This window comes from Lagopus muta, chromosome 2 (assembly GCF_023343835.1).
Source record: "Lagopus muta isolate bLagMut1 chromosome 2, bLagMut1 primary, whole genome shotgun sequence".
NCBI lineage: Eukaryota > Metazoa > Chordata > Aves > Galliformes > Phasianidae > Lagopus > Lagopus muta.
The window spans coordinates 101720331-101741256 of NC_064434.1; the positions used below are offsets into that span (position 1 = coordinate 101720331).

Below are 20926 nucleotides of genomic sequence, written 5' to 3' on the forward strand. Positions count from 1 at the left end.
TTACTGTAAATGGAAGGAGAAGATAAAATCTCTATTTTTTAAGCTAAGCAGAAACAAGTGCCAATAGGCGAAAGGACCTGCGCGTTATTCAAGTGCAGGCCAAGTCCTCGCTCCCCTGCACTACCACTGCAGCAACTGCTATTTGCAAGGAAGGAACAGCAGGTCCTTAAAATGTGAACGTGGGTTTGGATTATAAATTAGTAATGGCTTCTTTAGTTCATCATCTGGTCACACAGTATAAACTGCTACTGTTTGTAACAGTGAGCAAAGCCATAGTTAAGCCCAAAGCAATGAGTTGAATATAGTTCAATCTGAATTTTAACTGTACTTGCACCTAAGCAAATAACATTCTTTTATAGTTTTATGTAGTATTTCAGATTCCACTACCAAACTACTATTATGATTCCTGAGGATGTGAGTCAATGTGGCACCAAAATGTAGCACTAACATCTACTTAGTTTTCCTTTTCTTTAATGTGACATTCATGCAATTTTCTCACTGAACTGTACAGCTCTGGCCTTTACCATTTTATAGCATGCATGCTGAGTATTTATTTGCAGAATTTTCATAAGCACGTTGGTAAACATTTATTTGATTTACAAGTCTTGCAAATCTGCAAGCTGTCTTAAAAATAGAAATATCATTTGAGGGCATTGTATGAGCTGCATAAACTTACTAGAACAAACACTGATTATGCTTAGATAGTTAACATCTGTAAATATGTTTTTGGTGTTCTTTTCCAGAGCGTTTAGCCATTTCAGTCATTTTCAATTGCCTGTATGATGACATTCTCTTTTCGTTTTCATTTCTTGCAAGCAATAAATTAGTCAAGCAATAAAATAAGCTTTGGTAATATTTGAAAATCACCTTTGAATAACCATTTGTGAGGCTCATTGAGCTTCTTGTTAGCTCAGTGCATTTGTTTTTAAAAATGGCTTTTCAGCTACACTTGAATTCCAGCTAATCCAGTGAGACTTGTATCTTGCCTTCTTCAATGTAACATGACAAAAACTACAATGCCTGTGTGCCAGACTTCCTTTTAAGAAAGATTTGATTGCAAACACAAACAAAAAGCTTTTCTTCTTTTGTTCTCCCTTATGATCTTCAAACAGGTTTCTATGAAAAGGACCAATATTTTTCAATTTTAAGCCATACTCACCTTAGCAGTAAGGAAAGACAAAAAATGAAAATTTCATTTACAATAATTAATTCCTGATTGCAATGCTACAGTGCAGTTTATGTTCAGTTTTAATTACACAGATATGCATTCGGAAAAACAACTTTGAAGAAAAAATGCATTTGTTTAAACGTTCCACAATCACATTTGAAATTGTTGAGCAGTGGTGTTGTATATAAAATAAAAGGTACATGGATTTTAACACTGAACTGGGAACTGCTCTACCACATGAGAGACCTGTGAGTAAAATGTTTGGTTGTAGGTGGAGCTAGTTTCAGAAATTTACCTTATTAAAAAACACCAATGAAACAGGTAAACCATGTGGTATGAGACACACAAACAGCAGCAAGGTGGGAAAGAGAGGAAAGAGGGAGGGACAAAAAAGCCAAAGGGATTGTTTTGACAACAATAAACAAGGCTTAAGCAAGCCAGCTACCAAAAAAATAAACAAACATGAAAAATTCCCTGTCAAATGGAATCAACCAGTGATGCTACTGCTACATTTATTCACCAGTTTTCTCACCACCATTAGCTTCTCTTACAGACTACTCTCTAGAAGATGTGCAGCCACATCACTACGTTTGGCTCCTGCAGTGGTTAAGTGTCATCCAAGAATACATGCTTGAGAGAAAAAATAATGGGCTGAATAAACCTTTTTTCTTTTGCTTATCTAGGGGATCCAAATATGAGCATTTCAAGGGCCAGAAGCTCAAGCCCAACTTTGTTCTATCGATTAGGGCTGCAAAGTAAGACATGCTGTCAACAAAGTACCTGGAATTGTCTTTCTCTACTAATTAAAACAGTTCTGGTCGCTAACTTGTCATACAACAAAAAGACAACAGATTTACTAACATCCAGAGCCATCCCTGTGAATTTGAGAATCAACTGTAAAGATAAATTGTGTTTCAGGATCCAACACTTCCTAGGGAAGACTTTCCTCTGACCAGTAACACAGTCACCACTGAATGACAACTGCGAGACATGATATTATGACCAGCTTCATCCATCTGAAAAGCAAAGAATAACAGTATTTTTATTTGATATGCCAGATGCCAATACTGATATCCCGGCAATTTCTTTCACCACCCCAAGATTCATGTCTTGAGAGAATACATGAGACTCTGTAGGCTAGTAGTTCTTAATTTCTGTAAGATAACGTACATATTGAATTTACATATTTTGTTATTTTCTTTGACCATAAAACAACTTATGTCAACTGTCAATACTTCAGAAATGACCAACTAGCTTGCATGTGTACATGAATTACAGAGAGGAATATGAAGCAGTTCCCCATAGAAACGACTGCTTCTTCTTTTTTACGATATTGGTGATGTGCTTCTAGGCTTCAGGCTCCTAGAAGGAGTCCAACAGAGGGCCACAAAGACAATAAAGAACCTGGAGCATCTCCCTTATTAGGAAAGGCAGAGTAATCTGGGCCTGTTCAGCCTGGGGAAAAGATGACTGAGGGATGGGAACTGATTCATGTTTATAAATATCTAAAGGGAGGTGGGAGGCAATTAGATGAGGCCAGGTTCTTCCCAGTGGTGTGTGGTGATATGGCAAGAAGCAGTGGCTTAAAACTTGAACATAGGAAGTTCCATACTAACATGCTGAAGAACTTCTTTACAGTAAGGGTGACTGAGCACTGAACAGGTTGCCCATAGAGGTAATGGAATCTCCTTCTGGATGCCTCTCTGTGCGACCTATTGAACAGAACATTACTTAGCAAGAGCATTGGAGTCAATGATCTCGAGACCCCTTCCAATTCTGGGTGATTTATGCTACTGTTTTTTCAAAAAGTATTATGAAACACTTCTTGATAATGTAAGAAATGTTTATTGAAGAAACTAACCTTGCATAAATTGTTAAAACTATTAAGTATGAAACATTTAACTAGCAGCAGTAATTACCTTAGTAAAAGACAAGATTAGGCAGACTTTCTGCTTCCACTTTAACTAGTTACTGTTCCCTGTCTACTTCTAATTCTAAAAAAATTTCTGTTTCAAACTCCAATAGTGATATGCTTCCAGCAGAAAGATCTGTCTAGCTAATTTTTCAGAAGTCTGTAGCTTAAAATTAGATACTATTGTCACTTAACTCAGAGGAAATGCTACTATTGGGCTGATTGGTTCAAGTCTGGTAAGCAGACAGTTTAAATTAGCATTTTGTGCAAATATTTACAGTACTGCAATTTAGAACAAGAACAGTAATAAACACTTATTAGCTTAGAGCTAGTTTACTGAGCACTGTATTAAAAATCCTTAGTGCCTTGTTACATAGTTGTCATAGTTCTAATTTAAAAATCCTTTTGAAAAATCTATTAACAACTACATTTTAAGCAATGTGTGACATTACCTTTGATGCTTAATGTCTTTAAAGGACTCTCATGCTACCAACACACTCTGTGTATCCATTCAGAACTCCCAAATGTTATATAGAAATAACAAGATGCTACAACATCCAATTAGTCTGTTGCCTGATATACGTAAGGAAGACACACTACCTTTTCCATCTAGAATCTACTCTCAAACTAGAAACCTTTTGACTGGAGTCTGAACTAGACAATTTAGGTACCATAGAAAAAATTGTGCACCTTCGAACATCTAAAAGGTAGGTATCATAGGTATTGCACAATCTCTTAGAAAATTAGTCTAATTATTATTAACAAGGTATGCCAGTGTCACAAAACACATGCGCTGATGTTGAAATTCATATATTTAAATACAAATGCCAATACTAAAACTCCCAAGTTGTTAGGGAATATGTTGCTTACAGATCTGTGTTCACATAATGTAAACAATGCATTTTGAGAAGAGAGTCCTTTACAATCCAAGAAAAAGATATGTAAGTGATATGTATGCAAAACTGGAGGCAGAAGTACCTGCAGCCCCTTGTACACCGATGGTACTGTGAATATACCAATATGCATAAATGCAATACAAATTTTCATACTTATGCCTGAGGGGACATTTTGCTACTCTTTTAGTTAAAGTCTTCGGAAGCTGTATGGCTTCTTAAGAAACTCCTGAAAAGAAGACTTCTGTCCCTACTCCCTTTCTGAGCTCATGCTCATTCCTCTACATATCTCTTGATATTGTTCTACGGAAGCCCTCTGGAAGTTTTGGCAGCTTTTACTATTCCTACTGTAACTCTATGCTGTGGAGTTAGAATGAATGAGCCTTTTTCTAGAAGGGGCAGTAATATTGTAAGCAAGAGCTGCAAACCACATATGTTCATCTCTGTATCATTTTTCATTTGCATGGAGTTTCTATACGTTTTCTTATGTTTTTATATTAGCAATTATAAAATGTACAATTTTTGTTGCTCTGAGTCATTTTACCCCCTGCAATTATCCTCATTTCAGTCCTCTGAATCCCAAGAGAGGCACTGGTCAATTTAAAGAAGAAACTGGATAACTCTGGGACACATCAAATGACTCTCCAGTTAAAAGTACAAACGCTTAAAGTTGAGCAAATTGTGTTTCAAGGAGTGAGAGTTCCTTGGCACAGAAGCACCCTCTAACGGCTGACTACAGACTGCTCTGAATAATAACTGTTAAAGGAATGGAATAGGTCCCCTAAAAAGTAAGGGAAGCTGCTAAGATACCAGGGAAATGCAAATGTGCACATACATACGCGTGCACACCCGTGTTTACATTTCACACACAATCTTTGTTGCGTATCTGCAGCACAACAAGAAACAGGAACATAAATCTGACAGGCTTCTTAAATCAGAGCCTGGATTTTCTTTTAAAACAATATTCTTGAATTTGCATGTAAAATATTGCTTCAGGTTTGCCTAGCTTCCAATCATCCTTCAGACTTTTAAGGTAAAATATGGTTATCTTTTACAAGAGAAAATCAGTCTGAAAAGATGCTAAGGAAATGCTACGTTAAGCATATGATTTATATACTAAATTGTAAAATAATTTAGGTTAGGAGGAACTTGGAAGTCATACAGTCCAACTTCCTGCTCAGAGCTGGTCAACTCTGACTTTAGATCCCAATAATGCAATGTTACTTTTTTTTTTTAATTATACTTCATATTCATGTTAAATCTGTACTAAAGACACCAGCAATACAAACCAGTTCTGCTGTCTAAAAACATACCATAATATATTTTCTTTCCTTTCTGTTCTATTGCTTCGCTGGCTTTTTTTTTTTTTCCTGAAAATACCCAAAAGGCGTATTCTAAAATTTTCTCATACAGCCACATTATTGTACCTCCACACTAGGATCTGTATCTAACACAGAGTCCTTTATTATTAACTGTTAAGTATATCTTAGTGTTCATGCAAAGCCAGGGAAAGATAGAGCAGTTAATAACATGGCAGTAATGAGGCTAACCGACCAACCTGCTTCTCAACATCACTTTTCAAATCTCTTTGGGCTAAATTTTTAGCCAGTGTGTGGGGAATTAGCCATAGAAATCCCATTAACATTAATGAATGTTCCATGGTTAACTCCCCATGCTCTGTGCTGAAGATTTACCCCTATATCTCTAAAATAAATATGTGCAAATGCCCAAACTCTTTTTATAAAGCCTGAAGAAATTAAGGGCTCGATTCTCAAATAATTGACTTATGCACGTGTATCTTTTCCCCCTATGGATCATCTTCTACATATCAGAATGGGTGTAATGTCTGCATTACTTTCTATGAGAAGATTACTCAAAGTGCACGTTCACTGCATGAAGACCAAGTTTAGCTAACTGTGCATTTTACAAAGATAATACAGATTTCTCTCACAGTAAATACACAATGCATGGGTTGAATATTACTCCATCATAAAAACAACAAATATCTGTAGCTACATTTCTTTAGAAAAGACAGTAATCAGAAAACTAATGCATCAAAAAGAATTGGCAAGAATTTGTTCATCTAAGGTCTGCCGCTGCCCATAAGCACACACAATTATGCTGACTTTTTAGCTTACTGAAACTCTTCCAGGCTTCTGATGCATTTCAGAGGTGACCCAGTCTCTGCTTCAAACCACATTCAGTTGCTAAAATGTGGGAAATACATCTTCAGTAACATTCCACTCATACATAGAGATTTATCTTAAAATGAGCATTCCCAGAGATCAGGCTGGAAGAAGACGGCTATAATGCTGTCTGCATCATCCCTAGAAATAGCCAAATAGACTGCTGGCACGACAAACTCTGAGAGGACAGTCCACTTCATCCCTGAACACAGTACTGAAAAACCAACTTGTTCTCTCTGAAAATATCATGCCAGCTAAATGAATATAGAAGAAGCCCCCTGAAATTGTGCAGTGAAATCATTGTCATGAAAAATCCCTCCAAATAGACCGCAATCCTTCTGGTTATACCTAGAGCTGAAGAGGGTGCGTTCTGACTTCTTATGAGTCAAAATTCTTCTTCTGACTCAAAAACTTCTTTTGCCTTATGTGCAGACTTTTAAAATCATTTGCAGATCAAAGATTAAATGCATAGCCCGCTTAAGAACACCAAATTACTGCCTGTAAACCCATCTTTTTTCAGTAGCAACACATTTAGGCTGATTCTCTCTTTCCACTGAAAGGTTTTTCATACAAGTCTTTCATAGCCAAGATAAAAAAAAGGGAATTTTCCTGGTAGCATTCTTCACAGAAATGCTTTCAGCTAGAACTCAAGAATCTGGAATGAGGTAAGGCTAGGCTGACGGGGGTAGGGAGAAGAATCAGCCATGTAAACAGGTTTTATATTGCATTTATTACAAACTCCCCTTATTTTCACTAACTTCTTTGCAAATTAGCACAACCATGACTGGATTAATTCTCTGTGGGTTTCCCTCTGTACTATTATTGAGCAGTCATGGGAAAACTCTGCCAAATGAGTGTGGCTCTAGTGGAGCCATACATCTGGGAGGAAGGGCAATCACCAGAACACAGGACTTGTCTAAAAAAAGACATTCAAGCAGATAGGGCAGCTAAGCTGACCTCCCCAAAGTGATGTTCTCAGACTCTAATTGTACTGAATTTTTGATGTTTTATGTCACCTCAAATAATCTTTATTGGAAAAGGAAGAATTTTATAAAGGATGTTTGTTGGTTTCCTGGCTTTACTCAGACACATTCCTACCCATTCTTCAAGCTGTTTGGCACATTTCATCCCTCGCTGCACCGCTTCACAGCTGAGCAGGTCTCATTCCCATACCTGTACGTTCTCCACAGCTCCAGGACTTTGCTGACATGCTGAAACCTCTCTCTTTAAAGCACTGAAAGGTCACCAGACACGTCTCTTTTCAGTACACTGAGAAACAGCCTTTGCAGCAACAACGTCTTCCTCACTCATACAGATCATGAGAAAATAAAAGGCAAAGATAAAGTGTGACTTCAGCATGCCTCCTGCAGGTCCAGCAAATCCTTCCAAACCATTAGGGAATAGTGTCCCCTTTTGACTGCTGCATCCCCTAAAAGACACCATCCTGGCAAACAGCAGCACTGCCATCTCTTCTTGGTTCATCCAGTAGTGTTCTGAACTTGCCTTGGATAACATACTCGATCAAGACACCGTGCAGGGGTTTTATTTGTAGTGACTAAGTTGTGTCATCTGCTCTTCCCTGAGCAACTCTCCTAATTGATACGTTTGGCAGAAGCAGCTTGGAGGGCTCAAGTCTGTGTGACACAGAGCTATTGTACCATCCTATAAGGCATTCTTTCCCACAAACATTTCTGTTTACATTGGGCAATGGGAGAGAGAGGATGAACACTCTATTTATGAAACTGCTGCACTTCATAGCAACCTCCTCCCTAAAAGCATCAGACATTTCCAACAGTCCCAACAGATGATTTCTCAATATTCAACTAGTTTGCAACCGACCGGTATCAAGTGAGCATAACGAGCTTCCAGGTAGTGATGGCAAAATGCCTACTGGCACTGGCAAGGACACCCCTATCTAGACACTGTGGCAGCTCTGCTGTGAGTTTGGAGATGGATAGCAGCCTATGTCTTGCTGCATTCTTGCTTCTACCACTGGTCAGCAAGTTGTGCATCATTACCCAGCTTCCCTATATGCAGCCAGCTGATCTACCCTTCAAAGTGGCACTCTACCAAATCCAGCTGCTTCAGCTAAATATCCTGGGGAAGTAACTACTCTATTTATCTACCCACTCCTCCTCCTTCATTAGCTGCACGGCCACAACTTCAAAAGCTTTATGAAATCACAGAGCCAAAACCAGCTCCCTACATGACTACACATGCACGTGCACAATCTTATTTGCATTAATGATTACCATGATCATGATATATACTCTGTGCTGCCTTGCTGCAGTTCAAAATGGAACAGAATTAATGGACATAGGGAGAGGAGCCACGTCCATTTCCTAGCTAAAATTCCTGCAAGGATTCCAAGCATTGGCATACAGAAAAATGCATAAATGTTTTAAAAAGCAACTGACTCAATCTATGGAATGGAGCAGCATAATACTGCATAAGCTCTATCTTCAGTATACCCTGTGATTAAATCACAGAAGTAGGAAACACAAAAAACCATTAGTGCACTGAAGATATGTAGAGGTATTTCAATTTGATATAGTCAAGCTCCACATGAAGTAAGCAAACTATTCCAGCTCCCCCGAGTGCTCCTCATATCCAACAATACTTTTCCATACAGATTCTTAAGGATCAGGATACTGCCATTCCGGCATCAGCAGATGTTCGAGGGTATTTTAAGGCAATTAATTGCAGTGAAGTCTGTGTAAGTGTCCTGGCCTTCATCCTGTACAAGGATTTCTGCATGAGATCAGTGATATTTAGTAACCACGTTCCTCATTTGTCAGCCTTCTTTTAGAATTGCAAAACACACCTAAAAAATATTCCATTGCTCGATCACGCTAACACAAGTCATATTAATTAAGAATATGTTTGTGTAATTACATGGGAGAGGTGCTTTGCACAGCAGTTAAAGTACATGCAACATCTATAATAAAGCAACTCTGTGTGTAAGATATTATTACGGAACAAGGTTCTTGGTCAGAAGGAAAGAAGTAATTTAAAAGTTGATGCCAACCCTTCGGTGTTTTTCTAGGTCACGTAATTTATTATTAGACCTCATATTTAAGTAATAAAGTATGTGAAATCGTATTTTATGTGACTCAATAGGAACAATTCTGTACCATTTGCTGAATAAATGCATTTCCCTCATCAATTAATAATATATCATTTACATACAGCAAAAACATCTGAATGGCTCTTGCAGAACTATGATTTTCTACCAACCGCTTTTCCCAAAAGAATAAACACTGATGTCATCAAATATGCACATCTTTACAATTATAATGATTACTTTGGTTAGAGAGCTAGCTCTTCACATAGGCCCGATAAACAGAGTTGCACACACTCCCTGATAAAGACTAGCAGGCTAAACAAGTTGTTAGCAGGTCAGTCTAACTGTCCTTAGGCAAGCAAGCTCCCCGTTTACTGTTTAAAACAGGCAGCAATATATAGAAGTAATGCTGCATACACGCAGCAAAGCCATTTTTTATGCTTTCTTTTTTAAATTTTAATATCAAAGTATCCCAAACCTCAATTATGCTTAATTAAGTGAAACTGTGACTATCCTACTTAATTATTTTAATATCTCAGGATTAGACAAGGAATGCAGAATTTTGGTGAAGGCAGACACCAAAGGAAACAGTGACTGTTCCAAAAAAAAAAAAAAAAAAAAAAAAAAAAAAAAAAAAAAAGCTGTATTTCATGTTTTGAGCCAATCAACAATGAGCCACAGGTATTGTATTACAGATGATTGCCTTAATCCTAAGGCAGTTTAGGGTGTATTTGAAGTAACACGAGGGAAGCTTGTTTCGATACATCCACAGTATAAAGCTGCTAGGGGATGGCTCCTAGATTCACACACTGTGAGTCAGGTTCTCTATTCCTTTTTGGGAAAGAAGGAAAAGATAAAAATAACAAGAAAAAAAAAAGCAAATACTTTCTGGGCAACTTCGAGTCAAAATAATACCATTTATCACAGAGTTTTCTTTCCCAAGATATTCCTGCTCCATCTGCGCGTTACGAAATCATTCATCCCACATCACAAACCTTTCATTTCACACTGTTAATTTGTCAGTCCACATCTCTCACGAGTTTTCCAAACGCTGCGTTCACCTTCACTGCTATCAGAAACGTACCGGGATACAACTTTACACAACGGCACCACCTAGTGCTCCAAACACCGATTCTCCATCCTTACACTGCCTTCAACTGCGTTCCTCTCAATCACCGAGGGCTGATGAAAAGTGGAATTTTAAAAGAGAGCACATTTTCTCTTCAAACACGATTCATCTGCTTTTCTACCAGTTTGCGTTTATAACTGAACTGCCTACACACGACCTCTGCAAGTATATTCTTATTTTAATTTCCAGTTGGTTTTCATGTAAAAGAAACATTCATCCACTGTGGGAAGACCTGGTATGTGATTGAAGTCAATATAATTGTCTGTAAAGCAGATGTAAGCTGTTTGGATAAGAGGAACTTCAACTATATGTACTTTACATTGTTTTCAAAGAAATTAAATATCCTGTAAAAATTCATGGCTTGAAAAAATGTTTACTTAAAAGATTAAAGGTGGGTGCTATCATGTCAGAAAAATGCATCACCTGGTGCCCAAGCTTGCCATTTATTGTTACAGGCAGGCTGGTAGTCCTGCTGTTTACAAATGTCAAACCACGTTACTAATTTTATGTTTACTTGAAGTTTCAGTTACTTCACAAATCTCCATCCGTGTGAGCTGAAATACACGTACCTTCCCTGGGCTGCCTTTCCTTTTCTGGAGGTGCACAGTGAGGTAACATCTCAGCAAAAGTGGCTCGGTTGCTTAAAACTTTGCTGGACTTTTTCTTTTAAACAACTTCAAATGTTGACCACTTTGGTTTTTGTAACTGCTCAGTAAAAAATAAAAGAATCAGTTTTAATAAGTAAAGCCCACAAAAGTGCCATTTTTTACTTCTGATGTTTCAAGCCTCCCAGTTCTTAGTGCTGGTCAAGGACTGTGCACCATGCTTCTCAAATGCCTGCATTTCAAATTAAAAATACCATGCTATTTCCATAAGGGCTGAGTCCAACACACACCAGAGCTGCAGGGATCAGAATAACCTTCCCATTTTGCTCGAGTCTAACATCATTTCAAAAGCTGGAAGTAGAACAAGGGCCCAAATGAGCATCTCCAATGCCCAGTAGGTACCTTGTCTCCATTGCTGGCACAGCTGATGCTTCTCATGTACTGTTTTGGTGACAGGTGTGTTTAGGAATGCTTAGTGCTAATGAAACAAAGCACAGAGATGGCCTCTACCTTCAAATCTTTGTTTACCTACATGGTCATTACAGCAACCCAAGTCACAGTAGAAAGATTTCTCCTTCAATGTATCAACAGCTCAGAAATCCCCTGCCCTTCTTATAACACTGAAGAAGTTTCCATCCCATCAATCCCACCTACCTTTCCCAATCTAAACAGTTAATATCTCTATTCCATCTCCTGTGTTCCTCCTCACACACCTATTCCAATTTCTCTATTTTGCTCTTCTACCTTCTAATCTCTTGTTTACCTCCTGCAAGCATTTATATAATTAATTTCCAAATACACTTCCTTTTTAAATTATTAGCTATAGAAATGTTAATTTGTTAAATACAAATAAAGGCAAAATCTCAAAGGAAAATTTTATCAAAAACATCAGCACTTTATCCCATTCTTTTACAAAGGATTCCATGGCATTGTGTCTTAAAACCTATTGGTTTAGTGGATCCATATCTCCTTGAGTTACCAATATGATGAAAATACCAGTTTTCTTAAGTCTTCTGTGCAGTCACAGTTCACATACTCTTTGCAAACTGCCTGCCAAAAATTTCTAGCATTACAGCTTCATGAGAGCTGGGAATCAGGATGTGTTGTGTATACAGAGAGCAGAAAGGAACTGCTAACATTACTTTTAAAAGGTGATGCTGGTAGTAATGAGGTTTAGCAGGGGCATCCCCAAAATTCCAGAACAGATTCCTAATAGAGCCTCTTTATGGATAGAGGTTGGAATACCTTGTACCCTAATATGTTCTTTAAATACCAAAGCTTTTTCACCCTTAAGAAAAACAATATTACATTGTTCACTATGAGACAATACAAAACTGATCACAAACAACTGTACTGGTACACTCAGATTCCCAGCATCAAAGGTCCTGAGAACAGAGCTTTTAAAGATACAAAGAACTTCATTTGTGCTGGCACAACCATTTATATGTCTAGGTAAGGAAAATGTTTGATTTAAAAGCAATTCAATTCCCCGAACCAGCTCATCAAGTATCCCTACAAATAATTTACCTGTGCAATTATGGTAGTGATGCAAGCGTAAAATAAAAGCTTTGTCAGCTGGCGAGGCCACCAAAAAGATGCTTCTTGAAACAGCACCCTTATGAAAGAGGTAACATGAACCACTGACATGTACAAAGTGTTTTAGATTGGTGACAGCTGGACAAAATTGTTACAAAAGGTGAGAATACCTTAGAATACAATGTGGACAGTTCAGTTTTTTCTTCCTAGCAGAACAGCAGGTGTTGAGAACAAGCAGTGACACCAAGCAAACCTATATTTGTTAACTAAAAGCTATAACAGGGCAGAAATTATTTTCCCTGAGACATCTGTCCTTGTTCTTTTCATTCGTTACCCATTTCTCTGTGCTGCAATACTACAGGTGTTGTGGTAAGAGCTTCTGAACAACAAACTACAACCTCGCATATAAATAAAAAACAGTCACAGTTTACATTAATATACCAGACAACAATCTGGGACAATTCAACTTGTTTGTATAAGCAGCAGAAGCTGGTACAACTACAGTCATCTCACAGTGAGATGTTCTTCACAAGCTGAACCTACTTACACACATTATTCTCATAGTCATTGAACCATAGAATGGCTTGCTTTGGAAGAGATCTTAAAGATCATCTAGTTCCAACCCCCTGCTGCAGGCAGGGTTGACAACAACTAGACAAACCCCTATCCAACCTGGCTTTGAATGCCTCCAGAGATGGGGCATCCACAGCTTCCCTGAGCAGCCTGTTTCAGTGTCTCAACCACTGAGTAAAAAAATTCCTGTCTAATCTGAATCCCCCCTTGTCTTATCCTAATCAGCTTGTGTAACAAGTTGTCTCCCTACTACTTACAAGCTCTCCCTCAAGTACTGAAAGGCTGCAATGTCACGATGGAGCCTTCTCTTCTCCAAGCTGAGCAAGCCCAGCTCCCTCAGCCTTTTTTTCACAGCAGAGGTGCTCCAATCCTCTGAGCACCTTCATAGCCCTTCTCTGGACCAGCTCTAACAGCTCTGCATCTTTCTTGTGCTGTGGGCTCCAGATCTGGACGCAGTACTCCAGATGAGGGCAGATCAGAGGGGCACAATCCTTTCCCTCAACCTGTTGGCCACCCCTTTTTTGATGCAGCCCAAGATATTGGTGGCCTTCTGGGCTGCAGGCGCACAGTGCTGGCTCGTGTCCAGCTTTTATGTTCACCAAACTCTCAAGTCCTTCTCTATACTGCCGCTCTCAATGAGTTCTTATCTCAGTCCATACAAATATGGGAATTGCCATGACCCGAGCACAACACCTTGCATTTGGCCTTGCTGGATCTCATTAGGTTCTTGTGGTCCCAACTTTTCAAGTTTGTCCAGGTTCCTTTGAATGGTGTTGCCCTCTTGAGCAGAAACATCCTCTGTTTATACAAACACAAATTTCCATTCAAACAGAAGAACCTTATTAAAAAAGATCTCCCTTCTAAAAGCATTTTTGCTGCTGGAGATAAGACCTAGGTAGTGAACTTGCCAAGCTGGCCAGCTAAGATAGCATGGCATCGCACCAGAATGAAACTGTTTTTCCTTTACTCACTTTACTTTTGAATATGGTCACTGAAAGAATGAGGGAAAAGACAAAGTCTACAACTGCTCTGGAGTTCATGCTTGACCAGGCAATTCATCACAGGACAGGTACAGTAGCTCTCATTCCAGCTGTCCATCTAATCCTCTTTTTCTTGGTTCAAGGTAAACTTACCCTGCTATAAGATGGCTCGACAACTTGTGAAACAAGAGTTTCACAGTTCTGAACTGATGCAAGGTACAGCTAGCACCAACCTCAATATTCCTTAATTTGCCAACCTGTGATTTCTGGCAATGCAGGAGCTGCTACATAAGCAACTGAATTGTTCCTGAAACAGAGGAAGAGCATAACCAGAACTGCCATTGCAAGGTAAACTGTACAGGACTGTGAATCAGAACCCTGAGGCACATCATGGCCCTGTAAGGCCTTGTTTAGAAAGCACAGAACTTGGTATTCTGTCTGGTTGATTAATGCATAGTCCCACCTCCAGAGAAGTCTGAAGGTATTAAAAGCTTGATGAGTCAGATGCTGGTGATTGTTTAAAGCAGATGGTCATACACCTTCTTTCCTTTCCAAGCAGAGCTATCAAATACAAAGTAGACAGCCGAATTTTCTTGCAACTAGAAAGTGGATTTGAGAACCCAAGCTCCTTTATTTCTTAAAATAAAATGCATGCAAAACTTGTGCTGCCCAGTGGTATCCGATAGTACCTGTGATTCTAGGCTCTCAGCAAAGAGAACTGAACAAGAGAGCTGGCTTTGTACTTAGGTTTTGTATTCTGGTGAAGTATGACTCAGTATTTGCTCAAGTTTTGCTGCTAGGCAAACCATGAGTTTTATCCAAAACATTTTATTTTTCATCAGTTTCAGATTTCAGCTTCCTCTCCTTCCACTCTCATCCCACCTGACAGAACAAAACAATTTCTGCTCTGACTTAGAGCCTACAGATAGGATTAGCCAGGAGCAGCCTTTATGAAGAAAGTTCATCTGAGTCCCTTGAATGCGTGAATCTCCATTCACTCTCTGTGTGAGGAAGGCTCAAGTGCAGCCTAGTCAGCAGCCCCAGAAGTGAGACAAGTGTATTCAATAAGGACACATGCTTTGGAAAGACTCACAAAATGTAAGGCAAAGTCCACTCTTCCAAAACCTAATTTAATATTTCTGCTCCAAAGAACGCAGGTATCAGTGACATCAGAACATGGGGAAAACATTCCGAAGAAAGCACTCAGCAATTTTTCCTACCCTTACCTCCAGACAGACAGGGAAAATACTTTTACTTTCTTCTTCAAAAAAGTAACAATCCATGACAAACACATAACGCATACTTCAGTTACTGCAATTAAATCATAGGCAGCTGAGCTCTTACAACAGTCAGGCAACCCTTCTGACCTCACCTACAGCAAATCGCTCAGTCCACTGAACAATTTCATATGTATTTACTTATACATTTGGGCATGTCATTTGTTGCTTATATGTACCTCAGTGATTTTCATGTATACGTGGGCTTGGAAATAAACATTATGCTGTACAACACCTGGGCAAAGCCTGCAGTTGGCAGGTGAAATCCTTCCTAACAGAGTACATATTCCAAAGGGATTGCAACAGTCATTATTAAAAACTGCATTTTAGTATTCCTTTTTGTTTCTTCTTTATCCTCTAAAAAGCAAAAAGCAGTGTTAGTGTTCTTTTCGCAAACAATGCAAACTAAAAAGCAGATTTTTTATGCTTAAGTTAACTTTCCCTTGAAAGTGAAAGTAATAACACTGGCATTAACGTTTACCCAATATATAGTAGGTTACACGAGCTAGCAAGGATCTGAACCCTGATTTAGCTTGAGGAAAAAGGTAATTTTCCCCCCCCCACAAAGACTACTTTCTAATAAGTCTCATGCCTCAAGTCTTTCCTCATCTCCAAAATCAAGTCTTACTTTTCATTACACTTTCCTTTTCTGCAGCTTGAGGAATGTTAACTGTGCTTGTGCTCCTTGTGACAAACACGGATGACAACCAAGGAAGCAATTACAATAAATGTCTGATCCGCCTCCACTAAAAACAGGCTTCAGCTTCAAAATACCACGCCACTCAATCGAGTAAACCATACCTGACACTAAAATTACCAATGCATGTCATGCCTGAACACATTTTTGCACAAAATTAAACAAGCATGTCTTGCCTTTATCAACTCTTCTAAAAGAATAAGAATATATAGCAGCTTAAAAAGTAAGTCCTTGTTGCAGGCTTCTGTCACTTTTTTTTCTGGAAGAGAAGAGTTCTGGGCACTTGTAAACTGTGAAAATAGTAATTTTTTTAAACAGCATGTAGATTCTTGGTGGATTTCACTGGCACTGGTTGTGTTTGCAGCTTTGAAGTCTCCTCCAGGTCTGTCATTTGGGAAGGCTGCTGATGGGTGCCTGGGGTGCTTTGTCCTCCGGGAGGCTATTTTCCTTTAATTCATCCCTGATTAGAAGCAATTTATGCATTTTCATCTGTTTTATGTAAAGATCAAAGGGATCACGGATCCCAACGTTGACCCTCTCATAGGCAAAAGAGGTAGGCTGCACATTTTTGCTTGTTTTCAGTATAAGCCTCAAAGCACTCATTTATACTGTTCAGTTCTTGATATGCGTCTCATAAATCAGCTTTTATATGGAGACCAAGTGATATAAATCTCTTGCTTTTAAACATATGCATGCTTTTATATTTATGTAAAACACAGTTTTGTGGAGAAGTTCCCATTTTCAAATCTCCTAAGATAATTATTTGCCCAACAAGAGTAGAGAGAGGAAAAGATTAAAATTGATATTGCTATAGCAGTGCAGCTGTACTGCAAGTACCACTAACAAACATACAACAATTAAACTAATCCCAAACTGTCTTAGTTGGCCAGGCAATAGGAAGTTCTTCTGAGGCTTTCTTTCTCAACACACAATTAAGCAAAAGACTGACCCTTATGCAATTTTAATAGAATCTTTCACAACACCAAAGATGTCTTCAGAATGGGTTTCAGTACTATCAATATTCAGCATCCATTGATATTAATTACATTAATATTAACACTGACATCGTGAATTCAAGAGCAAGAATGCTGATATCGCTGAAATTTAATTTAAGTGAAAGAAACTTCATACAGAAATGTTACCTTTTTTTTTTTTCTTTTTTAAGAAACTTGGTATATATGCCAGCAAATATGCAGATACAGGAACTTTCAAGATGTTGTCTCATGCCAATAAGCACACACTGTAAACGCAAACGTCTCTTTTTCAAGCTGAACATAAGGCTCAACTCCTCCCTTTTCTTACTAAGCACGGGTGGAACGGAGCGACAGAATAAGGATCAGCAGATTGAGAAAGTCCCTCAAATCTTGCTTTGGAGGAAAACAGCACAACTGCTGCAAAGATCCCTCATGTTTTAAAATTAGAAGAACAAAGACTGCCGTGTTGTTTTGGCACTGCCAGGACAAAGAGTTAAGACTGCACTTAGTGAGCAACGTCACAAAGCAGACCTTGCAATTGATGGCCTTGCAATAAACAGTGGCTCTTAACCCAGGGACAGTGAGGTCTACTCCTACCACAACTTTCCAAAATTCGCCAAAACTTATCATGGATGTTCTTTCACAATAGTGACAGAGGGGCCACATGAAATACAGGACTTCAATAATGGGGGAAAACAAGAACAAAAATAAAAACAAGAACACAATCATAGAATGGTTCGAGTTGGAAGGAACCTTTAAAAGTCATCTAGTCCAAATCCTCTGTAATGAAGAGGAGCATCTACAGCTACCTCAGGTTGCTCACAGCCCGTCTGAGCCATCAAAAATGAGGAATAACATTGCTTATTTGTTCTCAAAATAATCCTAACAGGACATACGAACGTTTAGAATTAAAATGTTGGAAAACAGAGAAAATGTCCATTACATGAAGGACTGCGCAGTCCTCTGGCTTTTGGAGTTTCCTCATGCCATTTTAAAAAACTGTATTGGTACTTCTTACCATTTTACTTTTGAAACTTGTAATATTTTCTATGGATTTTCAATTCTTAACATGCATTGAATGTTCTCATGCATTTATGTGCTTCCACAGGATAGCCTACTGAGCAGGCTCTTACTGGGAGTCATTTTAGTTTGCCTACTATTAGTGTAGGTTTTGTTTGCTTACTTGCTCTGCTTAAGACGTTCAAAATGGAAACCATACCATCACTTTTACTCCTAAGAGGTCACCAATAGCAAGTTTGGATGCTACCATATTTTACAAAAATGACGTAGAAACCAAGAGAGAACAAGTTCTGTATTCTGCTCCCAAATTCATAAATCACCTGTTCAGAGGTAACCATAAATGGATGTCACTGAACACTAAAAGAGAAAGCTAATTTCCTAGACAAAAAAAAAAAAAAGGTCCTATGTTGGCAGCATAGCCTGAAAAGATGTTGCTTGTTGTAATTCTAATTTGGGCCGTGCAACGGGTAAAACATCAATAATAACCACTATCACTTGAAACACAAACTAGTATGAAAGCATTCTTTCAGCCTTTGATGAAGCAGGTATTTGGTATCAGAAGAAGAAAAGTAATTAAACTGTTTTGAAACATCATTCTTTAGCAACGGTACACCTCCCCCACTCTTTTGGAGTCTCTGTATTGATTCCAGACTCATCTCACCTTAAAAGCAGCTCTGCAGGCGCTAAGTGGAGTGCCATAAACTCCTATACACACCAAGTTCTTCAGTCTCTGCTAAGACATCCCTTACATTAAAGACAACTACTAACAGAATGACAATAACAGTGCAAAACCAATTTTGTTCGTGTTTAATTACATATTTAGACTTGAAACAAACAGAAGAGCCAGATGCCACTTTATGGTAAAGCCACCTGTGTGAATTTTCCATTTCTTCTCCAACTCTGTTGCACTCATCTAGAACACCACACTTCCAAAAGAGACAGGCTGAATTCTCAGCCCACCTCATGAACACTTCAGCACTGAAGCGCTGAAGACCACTCAGTGAAGCCCACTCAGGTGTGGTCTTATGATAGTTTATAGTACATCCAGTCCAAAAAGTAAACAAAAGAGTACTTATTTTTGAAAAAGTGTCTGAAAGCAAGGAAAAAAATACCAAATAAGAGGTCACATGGAAAGAAACACCACTGGGAGAGAAGTGGTCTTTAAATTTCAGAAGGCAAAGGCAATCATGAGACTTAAGAGGTGAATGCTTCAGGATAAAAACTACACATAGAAAAAATGACTCGCTGCTTTTAAAAGACATAGAAATTACCTTGAGAAAATAGGCAAACTTCCAAACTCATTCCGAGGGAACAGCAATTCTCCTCCTTCCTTAGGCCTGACCTATCCTTTCAATTGCATTCAGCAGCATATAATCAACTTTATATGGTAAAGGAATGTGGAAAATGCCCAGGGCAAAGGGGAAGGTAACGTTTGGCAAGGGGGAAGCCAGAGTGGGGCAGACAGAGAATAGAAGGAGAAGGCACATTACCTTTCCTCACATAAAATTTTTACTAAGTCACACATGTCATACAAACATGTTGTCTGATTTTTGGTAGAATTTCAGCTTGTTACCAATTAGCAGAAGCCAAGAAGAAAAAGTTCTCTTTGAATCTATTAAATTCGGACAGTGCATAAATCAAATTGCACATATAACAAACTGATGAGGGGGAAAATAAATTACAGCCTGCTGCTTGTTCCTAATCACTTGTGATCCTTTGAACTCCTGAAAACAATTCCTTGGATAGTTTTTTCTGAGCTCTGAGACCAAGACTTGACAAAAGAAGGAACAGGTGGCTTGTGGAGTTGGTCTATTGCTTAGGAGAAACAAAATTTGCCTAGTTTTCTTCTCATGAAATCCAGGAGTTCACTCCAAAAAATATATGGAAACACCTGATATTCATTTCTTATAATTAATAAGATAAGTAACCTAGTTATTCTGAGAGAAAGATTAAGGCAGTTTGTTTCCACATTGCCACTGGTTTGCCCCACTGTTGTCATGATGTATGAGAACCACTAAAATAAAAAGTTTTATTAGTTAAAATGAAAACCCTATTGTGCCAAACATTGCAATTGCTACAATACTCTTCCTAAACCCACAGTGCTTCTAAGACTGCAAATGTAGGAAGAACACCAGGCACCTGGCTCCACGGGCACCAGGCTCTGCCAACACATCAGTGCATCAGCACAGGCAACGAAAGGCACTCTGGGTTGTTCAGCTGAGCAACTCCTCCTCCCACATCTCCAGCTCCAAACGCCAGCCATTCCTCTTCTGAGAGGCCACTGCATTTATCCTAAGGTATCTCTACAGATCTCTCTGAGGAAGCCACCAAACGTGCTTTTTGAGAATTTGGTTTTATTTAAGATACTAAGCAGATGCTATTTAATGCAGCTGCCCTTATCAACACTTAAATAGTCTTTTTTTTTCCTCCAGTATTCTGTATCACAAAGTATGGATCCAACGACTGGAAAAGACCGCTTTGTAGAAAGTTCAAGATCAATTCCCTTTACACAAGGCATCAAGAAAGAAGCCTGAAAGGTCCTCAAGATGGAACTCTGCTGCAGCTGAGCCCTGAGCATTGCATCACCCAGCAGCCTACAGAAGGAACAGACTTGATAACTGAATAACATAACCACCTCACTGGCAAAAACAAAGACGACCCTTACGTGTTCTTATAGAGGAGTGATCTGCTCTGGATTGCGCAGACACGTAAGCAACTGTTTTAAAGACTATGCATCACACGTATCCCAACACAAATGTGAAGGTGGTGACAGATTTATCCCTTGGAGCTACGGTGCCCTCTGTGATCCTAAGTCTATCCTAAACCACTTCAACAGCCACCAAAACTCATTTGCCACAATCACAGGTTTTTTTGGCAAGCCCAAAGAAACAGAAAAGTTTCTCCCTGTCAAT

General features: G+C 38.8%; 1 protein-coding gene across 7 annotated transcripts in view; it reads right to left on the reverse strand.

Moving 5' to 3' along the window:
• The window catches only part of LOC125689132 (WD repeat containing planar cell polarity effector), a 138604-nt gene that overhangs the window by 96660 nt on the left and 21018 nt on the right, over nucleotides 1-20926 (reverse strand). The window contains exon 2 of one of the 7 annotated variants that reach the window (XM_048935963.1): nucleotides 10922-11057. The exons of the other annotated variants lie outside the window; for them this stretch is intronic. The gene's annotated coding sequence lies outside the window, so the exon portion shown is untranslated. The remainder of the gene's footprint in view (nucleotides 1-10921; nucleotides 11058-20926) is intronic. 7 annotated transcript variants of the gene reach the window in all.